Here is a 20,332-nt window from a genome sequence, read left to right on the forward strand (position 1 = left end):
AAGACTGACAAAACTCCTACAATGTGCTAGACAGCCATAATATGATATTATAATAATATGATACTATGTTAAGAAAAAAACAGTATACAAGGATAATATTCCACTATTGAGACACTAACTAATCCTAAAATGTCCAGAGCCTCTGACCTTGTTTAATTCAACTCAAAATTTACTTTGACAATTTCCAACCTGGATTTAAGTCACTCCACAGCATTGAGACTGCTCTTATCAAGGTTTTAAATTATATTCCCTGAAATGTCAAGTTTGGCTAAATTTCAGTCCTTGACAGATGACACTGAATAAACCTACTGTAGACAGATTAGAAAAGTGTTGGTTCTTCCAGCTCTGTCCTACATTGCTTAGTTCTCACTATAGCAGGAGCAATACTGGATGAGGCCAGTATCAAAATAGAGAATTGAATTTGAGAGTTAAATGTCCAATAACAATTTGTAGGTATATATTCATTTTTTACAACACATGAGAATATTTTTATAAACATCCCCTGAATATTTATTTTAACAATTGAGCAAGATACTGTGGATAATTTACAGTGTAAAAATAAACTTAAAGTGAAAAAATGATGCAATGGAGAACTATGTCAATCTTATCTTTAGCATTTCTGTAATGTAATGTCTTGTTAAGTATTGGCCAAGATATACACTAATACCAGTGTGTATATATATGCAATAAGCTAATATTGGTTGATATATCAGGCTGGACAATGTATTTGTTGGGCTCTAGTTCTAATACAATTAAGGCACCACTCTGTGTCTACTGGCAATCATATATCAGAGCAAACTGGAATGAAGCGGAGTATCTTAAGGGTCAAACCTTGGATCTAAAATTGTTATCAGAACTATGTGGAACTCCAGCACTGATCAGCTGTTTGTTCCCAGAATTAAAGATAAACTCATTGAAGCTGCTTTTAGCTAACATGCTGCACAGATTTGGAATAAATGTACTTAACATCCGAGACTTCCTTCAACACTTACATGTAAATTAAAACCCAAAATCTACATTTGACGAAATATTCTCCCCACAAGGTCCATTAGTTGCTGTTCTAGGACTTGATTGTTGACAAAAAGTCCATTGTACATATACAAAAAGGTACATATTTGCCATTTTTTTGGACACTCACTAAATATTCTTCTCACCTTTTATACTTCTTTGTTTTCCTAAAAATCTGCAGCTCTATTCTGTCATTTATCTCAGTGTCTAAATCATTTTAAATTACCATGTGTGTGAAATGCACTTTACAAATAATGTTGCCTTGCTTTGTCTTAATACCCATCAGTCACAAACCTACAGTTTACTGATGTGATTATAGAGGAGAGAGTGCCATTTGTTTATATGAGCATATTCCGATTGAGCGCGTGCCTCTCCTGCCACTCTAGACTTGTTGAACCACAGTTACGCACAAGTTAAGAAAGCACTCTAAGTTGCCACTCATTTATCTTCTGTGTGAGCAAAACAGGCAAACACAAAAGGCCCCGCTGGCTTCTTAGTTCTAATGAGCCTAAATGGGTCTAAATGTCAGGGAACAAGAGCAGCTGCTGGAGCCTGGCAGGCCGCTGTCATACTGGTAATAGTTGACTGGCACATACAGTCTGCCACAGGAGCTGGGCAATTACGTGGGCAGACAAACTCCCTTATCTCTAATGAACACTTGCAGTCGCTTTAAAAGCTTTCACATCTGTCCTGGCAGGGAGGGTTGGGGGGGGGGGGGGATGCTAGTCGTCTTTCACCATCATGCAGTCTCCTCTGAACTGCTTCAGCAATTTGTGTCTTTTTCAGAGAATGTGGGCAAACAGTCCATCATTACTGTGGAGGGTTGTGAAAGGTGGCAAACAGCATTGTAGCTGAGCTTTTCTACCAATGATGGGCTTTCAGTGTAATCGTCTTGAATTGCTTAAAGTTGCCCTTTTCCAACCAAACCCCTCTATCTGCACATTACAGCTGAAACAAACCCACTTACTCACCTATTAGATCAACCTGTGTCAGAGTTAGTTTAGCAGCTTCTTTTGTTGTTTGACACAGATCACTGGGTACACTAATCCTTTCTTTAAGCGACAGTACACCACAACTGCAAAAAAAAAACCCAAAAAACAGACATATTATTCTCCTTACCTCTAGTGGTCTCTAGCCATGTAGATACTTTTGTTGTTATTTGTCCAGGTTTCATGACGTTTTTGTCAAGACAAAAATGATCCAATACAAAACTAATATGATTATTTTAATATAGATCACAATGAGCTGTGGGTTTGACTTTGTTTGACATCTTGTTCCAGATTTCCAAATCTCTGCCCACATCACCAATTTGTTCAGGGATTCAAATAAGTCTGGTGTTGTGCTTATGGACGGCTGTTTTGACTGATTGGAGAAACAATCGACCAATCAGACCTTTGTAAGCAGGACTAAGAATGGGGACGTCATCCTACATAGTTAGCAAGCTACCTAGCTCTAAAAAACAGCAACAGAAAAATGGACACCAAAATGCCGATCAGCATGGATAAGATGGACACAAGTTGACTTACAGAAATTACAACTCCTAAATCTATTAAATTGTTCATTCATAGATTTCAGTGAAAACTTTGCCATAGCTTCTGTGTTAGCCGAATATGACGCTACCAGAACAGATGCCTGCCTTGCTACTGATGAGTTAAGTGATCAAGCCACTGTAAGACATTTAAGAATACCTGTTGAAGGGATTCTTAAAGTTGCGTTCATTCTTTTTTTCTGGCCTCTTGGGGGCAGAACAATAAGTTGTCATCCCACTTTATTAAGTGAATGTGCTAGCAAACAGTTTCCTATTTACACATCCAGTAGACACAGAGTAACATTAGCATTCATTTGGAATTTTGTTTCTAGTCACCTGATGAATGGAATTCCAATACTCACACTCCTTTCTTCTGTGAAGGTAGTTTCCAGTCAATTTATCAGAGCTTTTTTTCCGCTCAAAACAGCTGCCTGATGCTACTGACAGTAACAGTGAACCAAAGTAGTACATATGTGGGCCATAAAACCAAAGCAATGAGCAGAAAGATGCTAAAATGCTCCATAGAGCTGAGAGGAACTGCAGAGTCAGGTAATAATTCTCCATACGTTTGAGACTACAAGCGACCCCTTTCAGATTACACAAAGACATTTGATCCATATAAAAGCATTGATTACTGCAGCTTTAAAACTTGGGCAGGCAGGTAAAACCCAAACTATCTGCATGACTATAAACCACTGGAGGTAAGAGAGAAAATATGTCTAATAATTTGGGTGAACAGACTCTTTAAAGGTGAAATCTCTAATTAACACATATTCACAGAATAATTAGGCTGCCAGTCTTATCTGTTGCCTGGTAGAAGGGATATTGATTTCTAACAACAATGTCTGTGTTCATTTATTCATCCACACATCCTGATTATGTTTGTCTTTGCATACACAGTCGCTAACAATGCCTTTTTCCCTTTTAAACCTCTAACTCTATCAACACACAAGACACTTGAGAACAGAGAATCTCCAAACAAGCAGAGAGAAAAGAGGAAAATACATTTTCATAACTCTGCTTTGACTGGCCGCATCTGTGCGTCTTACAAATTGCATCAGCTAAGATCGTTAGCATGAATCCGTGTAGAAGCCTGACACAGCAAAATGAAAGAGTTAGAAAGAGAAGCTGAACAGGGGATGATTATGGGAAATCTCAGAGCGAGCCTATCTCTGGCACACACACGAGCTGTTGTCTGTCAGCAGAGGAGCGTGGAGACGATGAGGAGACAGGGAGCGGTGGTGTTTATTCTCCATGAAGGCGGTGTAGTCCGACTGACGGCCGGGGCTGCTGGTGACAGGGCAGCACAGCGTGATTGACTGCACGCCCTGTGGAAATTATCACCAGGGGCTGAGGAATAAAGCAGAATAAGCCCGGTGCTATCACATGTCACCATCCCCGTGTGGAGGAATACGCATGACACCCAAGTCTGACGGACTGTCTGGGCAAATGTAACGGTGGCGTCTGAGATAGCGAGGGATTACATTTTTCATTAAAGCTGCACGAGGCAGTCTGGAATGCTAGCAGCTCAGCACATCGGCAAGAGGTCGCATCATGTAGTGTGATGTCAGGAAACTACACACAGCATGCTAAGGTTGACACAACCAGCTTCACTACAAAGATAAGAAAAAAAAAAGGACAAGAGGTGTAAGGTCAGATATGGGTCAGTGTAGCTTTCACCAGGAAGAGAGTTCACTAGCTCCTGTTTAGAAGATTATAAATCATTATCATTGTGGTTTGTATATAGTTCTTACCAAAAAACTCTACCAATATTGAGAAATTATATGGTATCTGAGTGTTCTTCTCAATCACCATCAATTGCTGTGACTGAGACAGATGCTTTCGCCAAAGTCAGTACAAATACAGCTGTAATGTTATTTCAGATTGTTGTATACCTTCAACAGACATATAATAACATAATGAAAATAAATCATATATCACCTCTCAAAATCAACGTTATAAAGTGCTGTATACAAAACAAACAATAAAACCAGTAAAACAGACAAATTGGTTAAAATGTAATGAGAAAGACATGAAAAAATACTGGTTATCTGGTAATCAGTAGAACTTGGTTTTGAGACATGATTTGCGCACAAGTTGGTAATTGGAGATCAACTCTGAAATATAATCTGGAGCCTGGCTGTGAAAAACTTTACAAATTATCAATAAAATCTTAAAATCAATCCCTAAAATTAGCAGGCAACCAGTGTGGTGATGCTAAAATCTGAGTAACATGATTTTTTTTTCCTGTTGTTGTTAAAAGTCTAACAGCTGTATTCTGTACTAGTTAGAGTCTGATTTCTGGTTTGACAACTTTGAACCTAAAACTCATTTTCAGTATATTTTTCATACTGTAAAAACAGGACTGGATGAGCTTCCAAATGTGTCAAAATTTAGACAGGATTAAAAAAAATACACCTACACAGGCTTGATGCATAAATATATGTAGATGTATTATCTCAAAGGTTCTGTTTTAGCCCATTAACTACAATTGTGTTTACTTTGCATTCCTGTCAGCCATATTGTAAAGCATGTTGTTAGCTTAATCCCTTTTAGTTCACCTCTGATTTCAATTCATTCCAATATGGAAATCACCTTGCACAGACTTGCATCACTGCTACTTTTATGAATCAAAACTACATTTTTGTCATGTAGTAAGCCTGGTTTAGTCTAAAGCAGGGACTGTGGTGCATTCAGTTATGCTCTGATGTCCAAGAATGGATAGTGGTTTGTCCACTCAAACCCAGAAGTAAAACAATAAGAAAAGACTGGGGTCATGGAAAGATTCATCTGAATTTTGTCCTTTTATGCAAAGGTTGCTGTTATGCAGTCGAGTCTGCTATCTCAGATGTATAAGAATCCTTGGACACATCAACAGGAAGAGTTTCAAAAGAGTTTCTGCTCATATCTGCTTTAGCATGCAACTCTAATGTAACTATGACACAAAAATAAAGGCAACAAAGCATAGATTACTTATATTAAGAAATTCTCTGTATGTTGATGATCATCCTGAAATGAACTAAAACCAGGGGGTACCTGGAAGGCAGGAAATCGATGCACACATTTTTAAAAGAGGCTTTTTTTTTTTTAAATCCTTGCAGCACATTTGTATACATACATTGGCTTAACAACCCGTGATCAGGGTCAGTTCAGCAGCATTGAATATGCTAAACAACCATGGCCTCTTGACCTTCAACAAGAATGCTCTTTCAAGTGAATGTTATGCGAATACATAAATGGCATCTATATGGTACAGTGTCTGACTCATTCAGTGGCAGCAGATGAAAGCCCTACCAGAGCAACACACAGCTTTGTGGTTAACAACTGCTCATATTTTCTGCTCCATGAATCAGATTGGACGATCAGAGTTGGCTAATCCCCTGTAGACCAGTCTCCCTGATCAATGGTGACATATACCTGATGGAAACAGCTTGTAAAAGATATTCCATGCATTCACCTCTGTTACAGGGCACTTATAAAACTACAGTGGATTGGATTGGATTAGCAGCCTTTTATCAACACCTCACTGATTTTAGCTAATAAACTAGAATAATGTTGATAGTATTTGTCGAACCCTATTTTTCATGATTCCACCGTCGTCTTCAAATGCTGCTTACAAATCCTTTCTAATCAACATCTGAATTAAAGTGGATTGCCTTTGCTAAATCTATACAGTAGATGGACTGCTAGCTCATAAGGGATCAGTAAACCCAGCTACACCTTTCACCAGGCGCCACACAAGTGTAAATCAATCCCAAGGTTCAACCTTTTAATTCTTTATGGAAGCTGCCAAGTAATTGGCTTTGGCTGTCTTCAGTTATGAGTTTTCTACAATTCTGGTTGGAGACTGACCATCTTTTACTGGCCCAGCTTTAAAAGGCCCTAACATGTGGCTGGGGCATGCTCCCCTCTCAGCTGGCGGGTGGCAGGACACCGGGACAAGCTGATAAACTTGGAGGGTGTTTTCTTGATGAAGCCTCAACTGATGATGGTGAGCTAGACTCAGCTTTGCTTGACGGCTGTCACTTTGCTTGAAGGCTGACCTTGAGCAGAGATCCTCCTGGTAATTTATGGCAAATAATGTTCTAAGGAGTCCAATTTCCGAGATTCACTGTCACTTTGCACTCAACCATCACTCTGCCTCAAAAGACAATCTGCACCCCTGACAGGTCAGTCCCATAAAAAATATTGCCAGCCACCTTGGTGTCCTATCCAATTATGTGAAGAGGGAATTAATACTTTAAGAAGCTGCTAGTTTTTTAACAGTTATTGCAATTTATGCTACCTGTTTCACAGACATATTAAGACTGACTGACTTGAGGCATCATTACTTGCTATGTGGGCGCCAGCATGGCAGTTAACTGATGTAATCATTACTAAATATTCAAATCTTTCTTAACTGCCAGCAACATGGGAGGCTCGAGGAACTTTATTTCAGTAATGTCTCAGCTGAGCTTGACTGCTTATCACTGCTGATGTTCAGTTAAAGCACACAAATATTTTTCAGATCAGTCTTTTTGATCAGTGATGAGGGTGTTGTACTGATGAGGGTGTTGATGAAGAGGGTACCAAGCCTTAGGGTGAAGCTCTTGATTTATTGGTCGATCTATATTCAAATGCTCATCCTATGGACTGATCAGATGAGCTTTAGTGACCAAAACCCTGAAGTGCATCACACATCAGCCACGTTGCACAGCATCACATCATTTGATGCGCGTCATTTAACAACTGAAGAACATGCCAAATACATCATACAGACATGTATGAGCTGAGGAGCAGAGTGTGATAAAATTGCTGCTCTTCTGAGGAGTTGAGGATAGGATACTGGCATAGTGGTATTGGGAAAAGACCCTTGGGAACATCAAGAACATGCTGTATGGATTACAGATCCCATCTGGCCTGGGAACATCCTAGTGACAAGTAAGGCAACAGCTGGTGCTAGGCGCACTAAAAACACTTGTAGACATTGTGACTAACGGCAAAAACAGTAGACGGAAATACAGACATTGTTCCATTGAAATATATGTGGATGAAAAGCATTTCACCTGAGCAACATGTTTCTGTGTGAAAGGGCCCATGTGAGGCTTTGGCACCATTGACCCCAGTAGCCTCATATGGAGTATAGTCACTAAACCAGGGGTTCCCAATCTTTTCTGTCCTTGTTTCAGGTCCCACAATTCTCATAACAGAAATGAGAGGTTTGTCAATTTACCACTTGAATTTGTATTTTTATATTCTGTTAATTATTCTGTTAGTTATTCTGTTAAAGAGAATGGGTATAGGTCCAAATTGATGACACAAATATTATTTAACTTACTCTTTAATAAAAAATAATAACAGAAAACCATGTGGGGTCCCAACACCAAGTCTGAGAAACTGTAATGAAGTATGGAGCTGTGATATGATTTAGAAAATAATTGTCCAGGGTACATCAAGTCTCCTCAAAATGATCCTTTACATACATACAAGCATATATACATGCAAGTTGAACTTTCATATATACATATAGGCATCCACAGTGTGAGGTGATAATGTTTCTCTTTTAAGATACAATATGCAGTTTTTCACCCAAATGCAGGATTGTTTGCCCTTCCTCAAACTTAGTTACACAAGTTCCCTCCCTGACACTTGTCGCTCATCTTGTCCACCTTAAAATGGCATCTAGCCTGATGCAGAGGGAAGAGGCATCTGTAAAGACCCCACAGGTGTTTACTAAAAATTCAACGTTGAGGTCTCCTGTGTTTTGTCTGTTGCACATTTAGCTCTGCTTTTCTGACATGTCTTACTGTTTTATCATCACTCTTGATGTTCTGACAGTGTAGCTTCCTTCTGCTTGACGGTCTTAACCAAGCTCAGCGCTGGCTGGCTTCCAAGAAAAGGCGTACACCTCCAAACATCCCAACCATCACTGGGTATTTCGCCTTGTCTCCTCACTGACTAGGAGACTACTACGGTGTAATCACATTGTTTACGTACATTTATTCATAGAGTTGCGATCACGGTGAGCAGAAGGTTTGCAGCGGAGATTACTTTGTTAAATGTGTGTTACTGAAAAGTCTTAAAAGACAACTCCCAACAATCTCCACTGGCATCAGACATGCAGCCAATCATAGATCTTGCGAACCCACGTGGTATCTCCTTAGCTGCTGTAGCCCCGACGTGTAGTTAAAGTTTTTAAGAGGCGCTCATCTTCGAAGTACATCGTAAAGCCTTAATGCAGAAGTATAAATGAAGCTTTATACTTTAAAGATTCGGGACCTCTGGACTGGACTTAATAGATATTTAATGGATTTTATGGCCACTTGGGGGCAAGCTGTAAACACAACACGGACATATTGCTATACCTTAAAAAGTTGATATGGTGTTAGCAAACAGTTGCCGATATACACATCCAGCAGACACAGAGCAACATTAGCATTCATTTGTAATCATGTTTCTGGCCCCCTGATTAATGCAAGCCCAATATTCACTGTCCTAGCTCTGTTTTCTACAAAAACTGCTTGGAAAAATACCTCTCTTTTGCTGCTACAGTTGTGTCTCTATGCTCACCAGCTAGTTGCTAACTTTGTCTGTCTGCTGTTTGGTGCTGGGCAGGTAGTGTACAATGGGTTTATCAGAGCTTTTTTGCTTAAAATAGCTGCCTGCTGCGGTTAAAAACGACATTGGTGAGAGTGAATCAAAACAGAGCTGAGGGGAAGTGTAGAAGCGACATCGTTAACGTTACACTTAGGCATTTGATCCGTTGCTCATATGCAAATATAGATCGGTCTGGACAGATCTGGACTGGACTTTTGGCCAACTGGTTGGTTGAACTTCTGGTTAGATATCAATGTTTGTGGTGGATATTCACTGTTCAGTTTTGTAAAATTCAGACAATTTTTTTAAAACTACAATTAAAGTAAATTTAGATCAGTTAGAGATTCATGATGTCAGTAATTGGATTAATTCAGTTTGTTTTCTAGCTCTAGTTGTAGTGGTTCATTTAGCTAACTGATGCATTTGGTTTGACGCTTTTATCATGTCCTCCCTCTATTTCTTTCTCCCCTAAACTTTCCTGTGTCCACCTGCTCTCAAATAAAGCCCCCCCTCCTTCCCGTCTGTCACTGAGAGATCAAGCTCCTGCATGTGGCGCCGTGCAGCTCGGGCTTTGATGAAACCAGCAAGTCTCACCCATTAATAATTACGATCCGGCACACAAGGACATCTGTTTCCCGGGGCTGTATCAGCACATACACAGTAACTTGATGCAAGAGGGCTAAAAGTGGACTCATGTGGTGACACTGCAGTTTTTCACCCATCCACCAATCTCCCTCTCTCTCTCTCTTTCTCTCTCTCTCTTTTGCTCTTTCTCTCTGTGCGTGGCTGTCTCGGCCCGATGCCAGGTTATGTTATAAATTAACGCATTAGCAGTTTTGGTTTGGCTCCTGTGGCCTGATAAAAACAGGTTGCTCAAGACTGAGATCCCCACAGCTGTAGAGGTGGGATAAGAGCTAGTGGACACGAAAGCTATTTGTCATTGTTAATTATTTGACTGCTTTAGCCCCACAAAAGACATGCAAACTAATTAACAAACACAACTAGGAGAGCAGCAGGGGACATCATAGCCGCATTAACACAGGGGATTGTTTTGGGCGTTCTTCAGATAGACTTTGACTCCAGAAAGCTGAATGACTTTATAAAGTAAACTTTCAAGTACTTTGGGGACAGAATTTGCCCACTTACAATCCTATATTTTAGAGTTATTATTTCCCTTGGAACATATGAGTAATTTTATGAGATTAAATATACAGTGCGTCTTTGTCCACTCCAATTTTAAAGTAGTGTTTTTTTCTCAGTATAGGAGGTTTCTATTAGCATTATAACAGTACTATTCCCAGATATGTAGAATCACATTCATGTACATATTTTGGGGAAATCACAACTGAAGGAATGTCTTTGGCATTGCATGTGAATGAATCTCTCTCCAGCTATCCACTGACTCCTGGTCAATGACCACACACCACTCCATTGTCTTAAACCATTTCTTATAGCTGTTGGCATTGAGTGACTCCCAGACTTGGTGCACCTCCCTGGTTCTATCCTCCTCCTCACTGACAAGATGTTCTGCTCTGTGTAGGAGGGTTTTCATTGATCTTTGATGTTGTAAGTGGTGGTTGGAGTTAAATGAAGATATTGGTGTGTGAGTGGGTTTCCTGGACACATCATCTTACCATCATGTTTCTGTTCACTAGTAAACCTGATGTGTGGGTTTATACTGTTGATGTGTCGGGTGACACATGACAACAGTATGCATTTAGTTCATGTGTTGAGCTACGCTTGCTGAATGAAGACTCTGAGATGTGGTTAAAAGCTCTGAATCATTAGTAAGTGGACCTTTGATTCTCTTCAGCATGTACTGTTCCCAAAGGACTAGAATGAATATCCATGTACAGAGGACAAAAGGTGGACTCACCAGTATTAGATTTTCAGTGTGTCAGGTTGGTAAAGGGTTCAGTATGCTTCAAATAACCTAGTTAGTATAAAGTGTTGTCTGAACATGTCTGAAGACAAAATTCTTCATACTTTTTAAAACTTGTTGGCCACAATTTGTCCTATTCCAACGTCAGAAAGGTGTGGGATGGGGAGGGTGGTGTACACTGTTAAATCATCTAACAAGCATTTGAAGGTCACATGATAACACCTAAGCCATTTGCTGAATAAAGACATAATGCAGTTCAAACCCTAGAATGATTAGTAAATAGACGTTTGAGCTTAGGTTTTCTTCATCATACAGTATATTATGAAATCCATGCATAGATGACAAAGGTTTAGTCTTTGGTACATCTGGATTAAAGTAGTCAGGTTGGTAAAGGGTTCAGTATTCTTCAGATGACATAGATTGTACAAAGTGTCACCTTAACATGAATGAAAACAAAAGTGTGCGAAACTTGTTGAACGCAGTCTGTCCTATTATGAAGTCAGAAAAGTGCTGGGTGGGGTTTGGAGTGGGGAAGGGCGTCATACATCGTTCAATGATCCAACATGTGTTTGAAGCATACTGACTCCTTAAGGACACGTGATGACATTTGAACCAGCTCCATTTGCTGAATAAAGACCATGAGATACAGATAAAACCTCAGAACGATTTCTGAGTATGTTTGAGCTTAGATTTTCATTACCATATATTGTTGGTGTATATGTATGTACATTGTAGGCCAAGAATAAACAACTGTGCATAGAAGAATTACACTCACTGAGCACTTTATTAGGAACACCTAACCCTTGCCCAAAATTAAGAGACACACTCACCAGTATTAATCTTCTTAACCTTTGATTTAAAGTGGTCTGGGTGGTAAATATGTGTATTCTTTGCACAGTTTGCTGATGCCAAGTAACATCATGTCACATTATTTCTAAGCTTTTAAATTAGCTATCACTGTTACTTGGGGCAGCCAAGGTACAAAGATTCATGTTTTAAATCTATTTATTGCACATCTACATTTCTAGAAACTCTTATTTAAGCAGGTCTGGGCTCTGTCTCTTGCCAAAAGACATTCATTTCCAGGCTAATTATCTGTACCTTAATAAACCACCTATAGTAGCAGACAACTTAGCTCTATAAGGCACTTTGTGCCAATTGTCAGTACAGCAGGTACAAACTGCTGCTAAATGCTGCGGAGGGTGAACTCTCAAGTGGAGAATTAGACTTAAGGAAAAGAAAGGCAGAAAGGGGAGTTTGACCAGAGCACAAAAGTATGCAAGAACTCTCTTCTGTTTCATTTGACCAGCTAAAACCCTCAGGGGTAATTCATCTAGATGGTTCAGCTATTTCAGTGTGAAGCAGTAGGTAATTTTGTAAACTGCATTCTCAGGATAGTTTCTCCATTGCTGGAAATGATTGCATCTAATAAAAGTTTCATATTTTCACTACAGGGAGCCTTGTTTTATATTGCAAGATCCCTGTTGGCAGATCGCACAATAGGTTCCATTAAACAAAGCTTCTAAATAAAGTGCCATCGTGCAGCTGGGATATATGCATCCAATTAATCTTGCTAATACCTCTTGTGGTAATAGCAGGCATGGATTTTTTTAAAAGTAAGCATGTTTCATGAGCAGTAGAGTGAAAGTCCATCAGTGCACTGAGCATTCATCCACAGTGCAGTGATAGAACTCTTCTTCTCTCTCTCCTTTCTCAAACTGTATTTCTGTCTCTCTCACCCACTCCCTCCATCATCCTTGGTACCTCTGAATCAGTGATGCTAAAACTTTGGAGAAAGTTTCCAAGGAACACGAGACACTCAGATTAAAAGAGAAAGAGGGGAAGCGCAGAGGTTTATAGGACATATTTATCACTTAAGTGCTTAAGTCCACTTTATTTCAGTATCCTCCAAAATTAAACAACAAGAGTCATTGTTTTTCAATGCCTTTTCCAATGTACCATCACTAAAGTTAAGATTTGGTAAGATTTGGCACAGAGTTTCACAGTAGAAGACTGTTTTCATATTCATCTGCTGAAGGGAGAAAGTTTTTCTGTGCTCACCTTAAATCTCAGTTTAAAGTGTCAACCTATGAGCAGGACATCACAACTAGTTTGGAGCCAATCTTGGTTCAATATGCAATGTATACAAGTGTGATATGGACTGAAAATTGACTTTTACTGACATTGCTACAACAAAGTATAACGGGCCAATAACAAGCATTCGGATGATCCTACAGGATATAAACAAGCCAAAAGTTTAATCAGATTAAACCAAATGAAGGTGAAACTGAAAGTTAACACACCCAAAACTCTTGGCAAAACTGGCATTAATCCCTAATTGCTCAGGAAACTATGTGCAAACACAATCATGATAAGTTTAAAGTGGCATTCATAATTCTGGGGGGTTTGGTTCACTGAAACAAGTCGTTGAACTTTATTATGTTGAGCATACAGTGGATTTATCAGTCTTTTTCATTATAAAAGCTGCTGCAGCTGGAAATGAGGCTGATGAGACACTGAACCAAACAATAAACCAAACCAATGTGCTGAAAGACACTAAAATGCTACGTAAAGCTGAGAGGAAGTGTAAAGTCAGATGATCATTTTTTGTGGCGTCTTCACTATGAGTGACACTTTTCACATTGCATAGTTATTTAAGCCATTGTTATTATAAAATATTTATTGTAGTGCAGCTTTAAAACCAGTCTGACCACTACTGTTTCCTGACCCGTGTGCCTTCTGTTTAGTGATGTCACTGTGCTCCTAAGTCTCAATAATGGCCAGATGTATGAAAATAAGACTTAAGTTGTCACAAAGAAGAATTATCCTTTAAGTTAAAGCTTGTCTGTGCACCACATTCAGTTAAGATACAGCAAGGCAGTTTAAGATGGAGAGAAACAGAAGGTATGAGGGAAAAAGAGAGAGAGACAGGCAGAGAGAGATATACAGAAATCAACACCGTATCAGAGAGTGTAGAAAAGTGTATTATCTCCTTTTGCCTCACATTGTGTGTCAGCCAGTGGGAATCCTGCTCTCCTCGCTGACTTCTGTTCTGTTTCATCCAAGTACAACGTTGCTGTTAATAATTAGAGAGGAGGTGTAGACGCAGCCGATTCACCACAACAATCTGTTGCACACAGAGCTGTCTCATTTTAATAATTAAAATGAATCTACTCTTGTGCATATTTGCATAAATTAAATGAATATTTGTTCTGCAAGGCTTGGCAAACACATTCCTGTCACTGCAATGTGTAAGCATGGTCATGATTGGCAGAGTCTGTTGTCCTACAGGAGCGCTAATCTCCACTCTGTGGCACTGATACCAGGGAACAGCAAGGGGTTCGCTGCTGTATGCATGACCCTATCATATGTGATATACTGGATTTCCTCTTTGTGCAGTCACACTTTTACGGGATTAAAGTGCTGCACCTTCCCTTTGGCTCCTTCTGCCTTTGGGATGTGACCCTATGGCCCCTGACCTTCTGGGTTAGCCTTCAGCACTGTAATCAAAACATATCCTAGAAGCTCCCTCCTGGTGCTGTTTGAGGTGAGAGGAAATGAACTGAAGCGCAATATAATTCTTATTGATTACTATGTGCCTTGACTTCAAAATTGATATAATATTCTCATAATTGGGTATCGCTCCACTAAATAACCCTGGATGGGATAACTAATAGCCAGATTTAAAGCAGAGAATCAGAAAAGATTTTAAAAAATCTAATAATGGTATGATATTAATTTTAACATATACATGACAGACATTTTTATGAGGATCCCATATATTTGTTCACTTAAAGGATAAGTATTATAAACATCTGTGTGAGGCGTGGCCTTATAGTGTGTGACTACACCAAATCTCTTTTATATGTCCCACAGCGTCCCTCCTCCGATGTCTGTGAAACCATAGATCAGAGCCTAGACAAAACCCACTCAGAAATAAATAACACATGGAAAACAACAGTTATTAAAAGTATTGAATATAAAATGTTTTTTTTATTTTTTCACTATGACATCTTTTAGTACAATCTTTTTTGTACACACATTTAAGAATGAACAGTTTGTTTGATCCTTCAGTTGGTGCATTGAGTGGGCCTGCTTTTTTAAGTAAGTAGTTCGACAGACACATACTGTATGTAATTTTTTTTTTTTAATTCTATCTGAGACAACAAGTGTATTACTCAAAAAATGGTTATTTGGGTGTAGTTACTCTTAAAGTCCAACTGAAATCACAGTCACCCCTTTTGTGCGGTCAAAAATGAAAGTATTTTATATATATTGTCTATTACTTTCAAATAAAAAGGAAGAAAAAGATTTTTAGGGAAATATCAGAAATGTTCCTCTTTCTCTCAGCCTCCGTAGGGGTGTGTGGGTATCTGCGTTTGATTGACAGCAGCTGGCAGGCTGACCCTCGGCAAGAGAACATGAGACAAAGTATTCAAACTTGCGCTGGAAACTGTAGCTTATAAGTCATGGGCACAGAGTGTTGTTAGCAGTGGTATTTAACAGTAAGGAAACACCAGCATCTAAACAAACCAGAATGACATTTACAGATATGTTTTTAAGCTGTTTCATGTGCTGTAGCTGACTAGCTAATTAGCGACCTAGCCTGCTGTTAGTTGGTTAACTGTAGGTCACTAAGGCTTGCAGAGGAGCCTGCACGCAACCGTCGGCCGCAACTAGCAATGAGAAAAACATGCAGTTTAATATTATTACAACGTTAAACAATTGTGACCAACATATGTATTGAGCAGGACGTTTTACAGTCTTTTTCTATATTACCTTAAACATAACAGTAGCATTTCTGTACTTACATTTCTTGTTATTTTTTTGACTGAGATATAAGCTGATACAGATAAATTTATGAAAAGCTAATACCAGACAATAATTTTGGCCCACCCATTTAAAGGATGCTGTTCCTTCCTCTGTAGCATGTCTGTTGGTTGATTCTTTCCTCCAAAGTGCACAGTATGTGCATTTCCATTAGGACGGACATTTTTAGCATCATTGAGTCCAGTGGGAGTTAACCTTCTAAACTATGCAATACTAGTGCTTTGCTCCTTGCAGCAGTACGTTTAAGATACATTCTCACTTTCCTTCATGACACAGCAGTATCTACTATCACAAACCAAACCCAGAGAAAACTTTATGCACCTGTTCTGTGAGACAGTTCTTTGAGGACAGTGTTTTTCATGTGAAGTTTCTGCACAGTGGTGGTCTCTGTTTACATAACAGGTTTCTGACTTTGAAATGTAAAACTCCTCTCTATCCCAGAGAGTCTGCACACTTGGTGGGCTGGTTTTAATTAACTGAGGAGAGGAACAATTTTACACCGATGAGTTGTGTTTTATTCTCATATGTGGGTGTATTTTAACGTAGCACGCAGTCTCCCGACTGGACGCCAGGCGCTGCATCCCATTTGTCATGCAAACTAGAAACTGGATAAGCCTTTCCCCAGGCTGGGAGCTCAGTGGGTTTGTTCAGATATTTCCATGCTGTGATGGTTTGTAATTCAGAATTCTGTTCTGTTCTGTTCAGTGTACTCTTCACCAAAGTCTGTTTTGTTCTGTGTAGACTAGATTTAAAGATAGTGCTTGTCAAAGTCTGAATTTCACTCTCTGTATTACAGATACTGGATCTGTGTGTGTGCATAAAGAAGTATCCAGGTGCAAAACACCACCTCTGGCAGTCATGAGGAATAGAGGGTATGTATTGAACTCTCATTCTCACACAATACCACACCCCCCTCCAGACACACTCACTATGTCTGTTATGACAGAAGTAATATCATCAGCAAACTTCAAAAAGTAAAGCAGCTCCAAATCGACAATGATCAGTATGATGGCTAGAAATGGACTTTTCCCTACTGCAGGTCAAACCCCCAAAAATGCTGAATCCTTCATTCCCCATAATGCCAGAACACTGTTTTATTTGACTTTTCTTATTTGACCTCTGTTCATACTTCAGAACGCTTCTCTAGAGAAACAGAAGCCATTATACAACTGTAGTACTCTGTATAATTAAACTGGACTTGGTATGCAAGGTTTTTTAGTTCATGTAGCTGATTGTGAAGGATTTGGATGGGAACTGTAGTTGATGTTGCTGCCAGATGAACACAGGAACTAATTCTGATGGCGTATAGACATCTGGTTTTATTTTAATGTGGGATTCGTCAGTCTGATCAAAGTATTCAAAGAAAAGTATCCATTCACACTGAGTCTCTTTACTTGAATCTTTGGCAGTTGATGGTAACTTTTGCCAGAATTCTCTCTGAATCTGTTTGCACAACAGTTCTTTACCACTTTTCAGGTTTGACGAGTGTCTTTTTTTTTTTGCTTACTCTCCCATATGAATGCAGGGTGGCAGATGCTGACTGGTCAGTTTTTGCCACTCAAGTGTGAGTGAGTGTAGCGACTACACATCCCATGCATACCCTCTACTCATAGAACCACAGTTATATACGTATATATATAACTCTCTTTTGGTATTAAGGCCTCAGTGTGCTTGTCTGACTATTAAACAGCATCAGTGAGGTGCTTTCTGGTGGAATTTGGTAACGCCCACATTTTCTCTCGTTGTATATAGATTTTACATAGTTTTATCATGATATAATACATTTTCAAACATTTTTGAAGATTCAGTTGAGAAAGTGTTTGTAAAGGAAATAACACATGCGAATGTCTGTTTCTGGTAAAATTAAATATCTGACAAATCCAAGTGCTTGATCATATTGGTGCAAAAATCCTTTTAACAAGAGTTTATTAGTAATAATTTATTAGTTATTAGTTTTATTAAGCAATCAACAGAAGATAGATTAATCATTTTTCAAGAAAAAATACCAAACATTTCCCAGTTCCAGTTGGTCCAACTGTCTTCTTTTTCTGTTTTATGTAATTGCAAACTTCATATAGCTATTGGGGGTTTTCACTGTTGGTTGGACAAAACACTTGAAGATGTCACTTGGGTCTTTACGAAATTGTGATGAGTATTTTTCATAATTTTCAGATATTTTATTGACCAAACAATTAACCAATTACTCAAAAATATAATCAGCAGATTCATCAGTGATGAAAATAATCGTTAGTTGGTTGCAGCCCTGCTTTTAATCCAAATAACAATCCAACAGTCCACTGATTTGCCACATTGCCTGCAATGGTCCGACTGTCTGAATGTGTGTGTTCTGTTATCCCCATTTGTGCAATTTACAAAAGTGATTTTAATGGGACTGTATTTGTATAAATAATGATAATTAGTGCTTTGTTGAAAGTTCATGAACATTCCAAGCAGCTACATCATATTAGAGGTGGACAACTCAGACTGATATATTGATCTAGTATCAGCTCTGCTGGCTGCCACGCTGTAGGTGACTGTACTTCCCTACCTGACCTTGGCTTTTGAGTTTTTCCTGTTTAGCTGTCTCACTTGGGTTTCTGATGAGACCTGCTGCTGCCTCGCCTGGCACGTGTTGTTAGTTTAGTACCAACCTCAGCTGGGTGGGGGTTGAGTTGAGCGTAGGTAGGCAGAGTAGTAAATCCACACCGCGCTCATCCATCACTGTGCCTATGTCGCGGCTCTCTCCCCCTCTCTCTGCCTCTTTCCCTCCAGCTTAGCCGAGCTACGTCCCCTCTTATACACGTTCTGTGGCACATGATTAATCCTTCCGCTCATATCTCTTCTCATGTGTCAGCACCTTCGCTGCTTTATAGGCTTATTCTGAAATGAAGTGACAGTTCCACTCTGAAATATCACCAAATTAAGACTGCTGGCATGTGTAAACAACGCAAATATACGCCGAAAACCATAAATCAAATCAGGGGGCGACGCCTAACTCTGCTATTAAAACTTTGTTGACCCTGTAATATTTAGAGGTAATTTTGTGTGGTTGAGCCTTTTTAGCTGATTCTACATGAGTCATCTTTCAGCTGACTAATATACTGATGATATTTGTGATGTTGTGTGCATTAGTTCCTGAAAAACTGTACTCATAAATCACACATGGATTTATTGTAGTGTTGGTCACAAATAAATGGGCATTTAGGAAGTACATCTTAACTGGCTATTTCACTGTTACGATTGCATTTATGTGCAGGAGAATATAATATAAGGCCTGTAACAGAGTTTTCAGTTAATAAGTACATGGAAGAGGCTTCCCTCAGCTTAATTACACACTTCTACATCTCTTCACCAAACCACTTCACCTGTGCAGCGTTCTGTCTTTTTTTCTTGCAAAATATAGCTGCTCCTGTAGAGCGTTATTAATAATATCCGTCCTCGTTTCCTCCTTAATCAAGTTTTGTTAAATATACACTGTAAAATCTCATTATCAGTTTAGTTAAATCATCTTGTCTTTCATAATTAAATTATAATTACATAGTAAGTTAGTTATTTAGGAACTTTATTGTCCACATTGTGGAAAATTTAAATATCTTTGGTTTCACTACATTATTATCACCATACTCATACGACTTATTAGCATAATCCACTGTTGTGCAGATAATGATATTGATTAGTCAGTCATTCAAAATATGCATAAAATGTATTGTGTCAATGCAAGGTTTCAAAATGAAACCATTTCTGCACAAAAAGTGCAGAAATGTCGAAACATTAAAAAAAACCTAAAGTACATCTTTGGTAACGTTAGCTAACGCAAGGTAATTATCAACACTTCCACTTTTGTTGTGAAGCACATGCAGGAAGTAGATTTACAGTACATTTACTTACAGCTGTAAATGAATGGAAATCAACCAAAAACAGTATTCAATGTGGATTGCGATGTTCGCTCGATAAAGTCAGTATCAGCCCTGATGCTGATGCAAAGGATCAGATCGATGCACTCTTAGCAAAAAGTAATTTTACACTGTACACTGCACTTCAATGACAGCAGTGCCTCCTGAACATGATTCATTTTTATCAAATTAATTTTCTGCAGGAGCGATGCATTAAACCCTCTTTAGTTTGAAGTCAGGGAAAGTTTTTGCAGGTTTATAGATGAAGTGAGACACTTGAATGAAGAGGACATCTCTGCAGTTGTGGAGGTGTGTGTGTGTGTGTGTGTGTGTGTGTGTGTGTGTGTGTGCAGCCTGCTGGGGATGAGACAGTCTGAGAGTTCTCTGGAAAAACCTTAACTGGCTCCTGGCTTTTGAGGCTGACTCGCCTGCATATGCATGAAGTCAAACGTTGTGAGCGGATGGAATTCATTGAAAGAAAAATGTGACAAGCTTCAGTGTACAAGCGCACACATATGGACTCAAGATAATGCACATGTACACACACACACTTCTACTCCGACGTAAGGCACAGCTCTGAAACCAGCTGTCCCACTCTGTTTAAATTATCACCTG

The 20,332-nt window shown here is 39.1% G+C and overlaps 1 protein-coding gene across 4 annotated transcripts in view; it reads left to right on the forward strand.

Annotated features, from left to right (window-relative positions):
- Positions 1-20,332, forward strand: part of LOC122999900 (heparan sulfate glucosamine 3-O-sulfotransferase 5) — a 127,677-nt gene that overhangs the window by 74,345 nt on the left and 33,000 nt on the right. For all 4 annotated transcript variants that reach the window (XM_044377261.1, XM_044377260.1, XM_044377259.1 and 1 more), the window contains one exon: positions 16,621-16,696. The gene's annotated coding sequence lies outside the window, so the exon portion shown is untranslated. The remainder of the gene's footprint in view (positions 1-16,620; positions 16,697-20,332) is intronic.

Source organism: Thunnus albacares, chromosome 16, assembly GCF_914725855.1.
Source record: "Thunnus albacares chromosome 16, fThuAlb1.1, whole genome shotgun sequence".
Lineage (NCBI taxonomy): Eukaryota > Metazoa > Chordata > Actinopteri > Scombriformes > Scombridae > Thunnus > Thunnus albacares.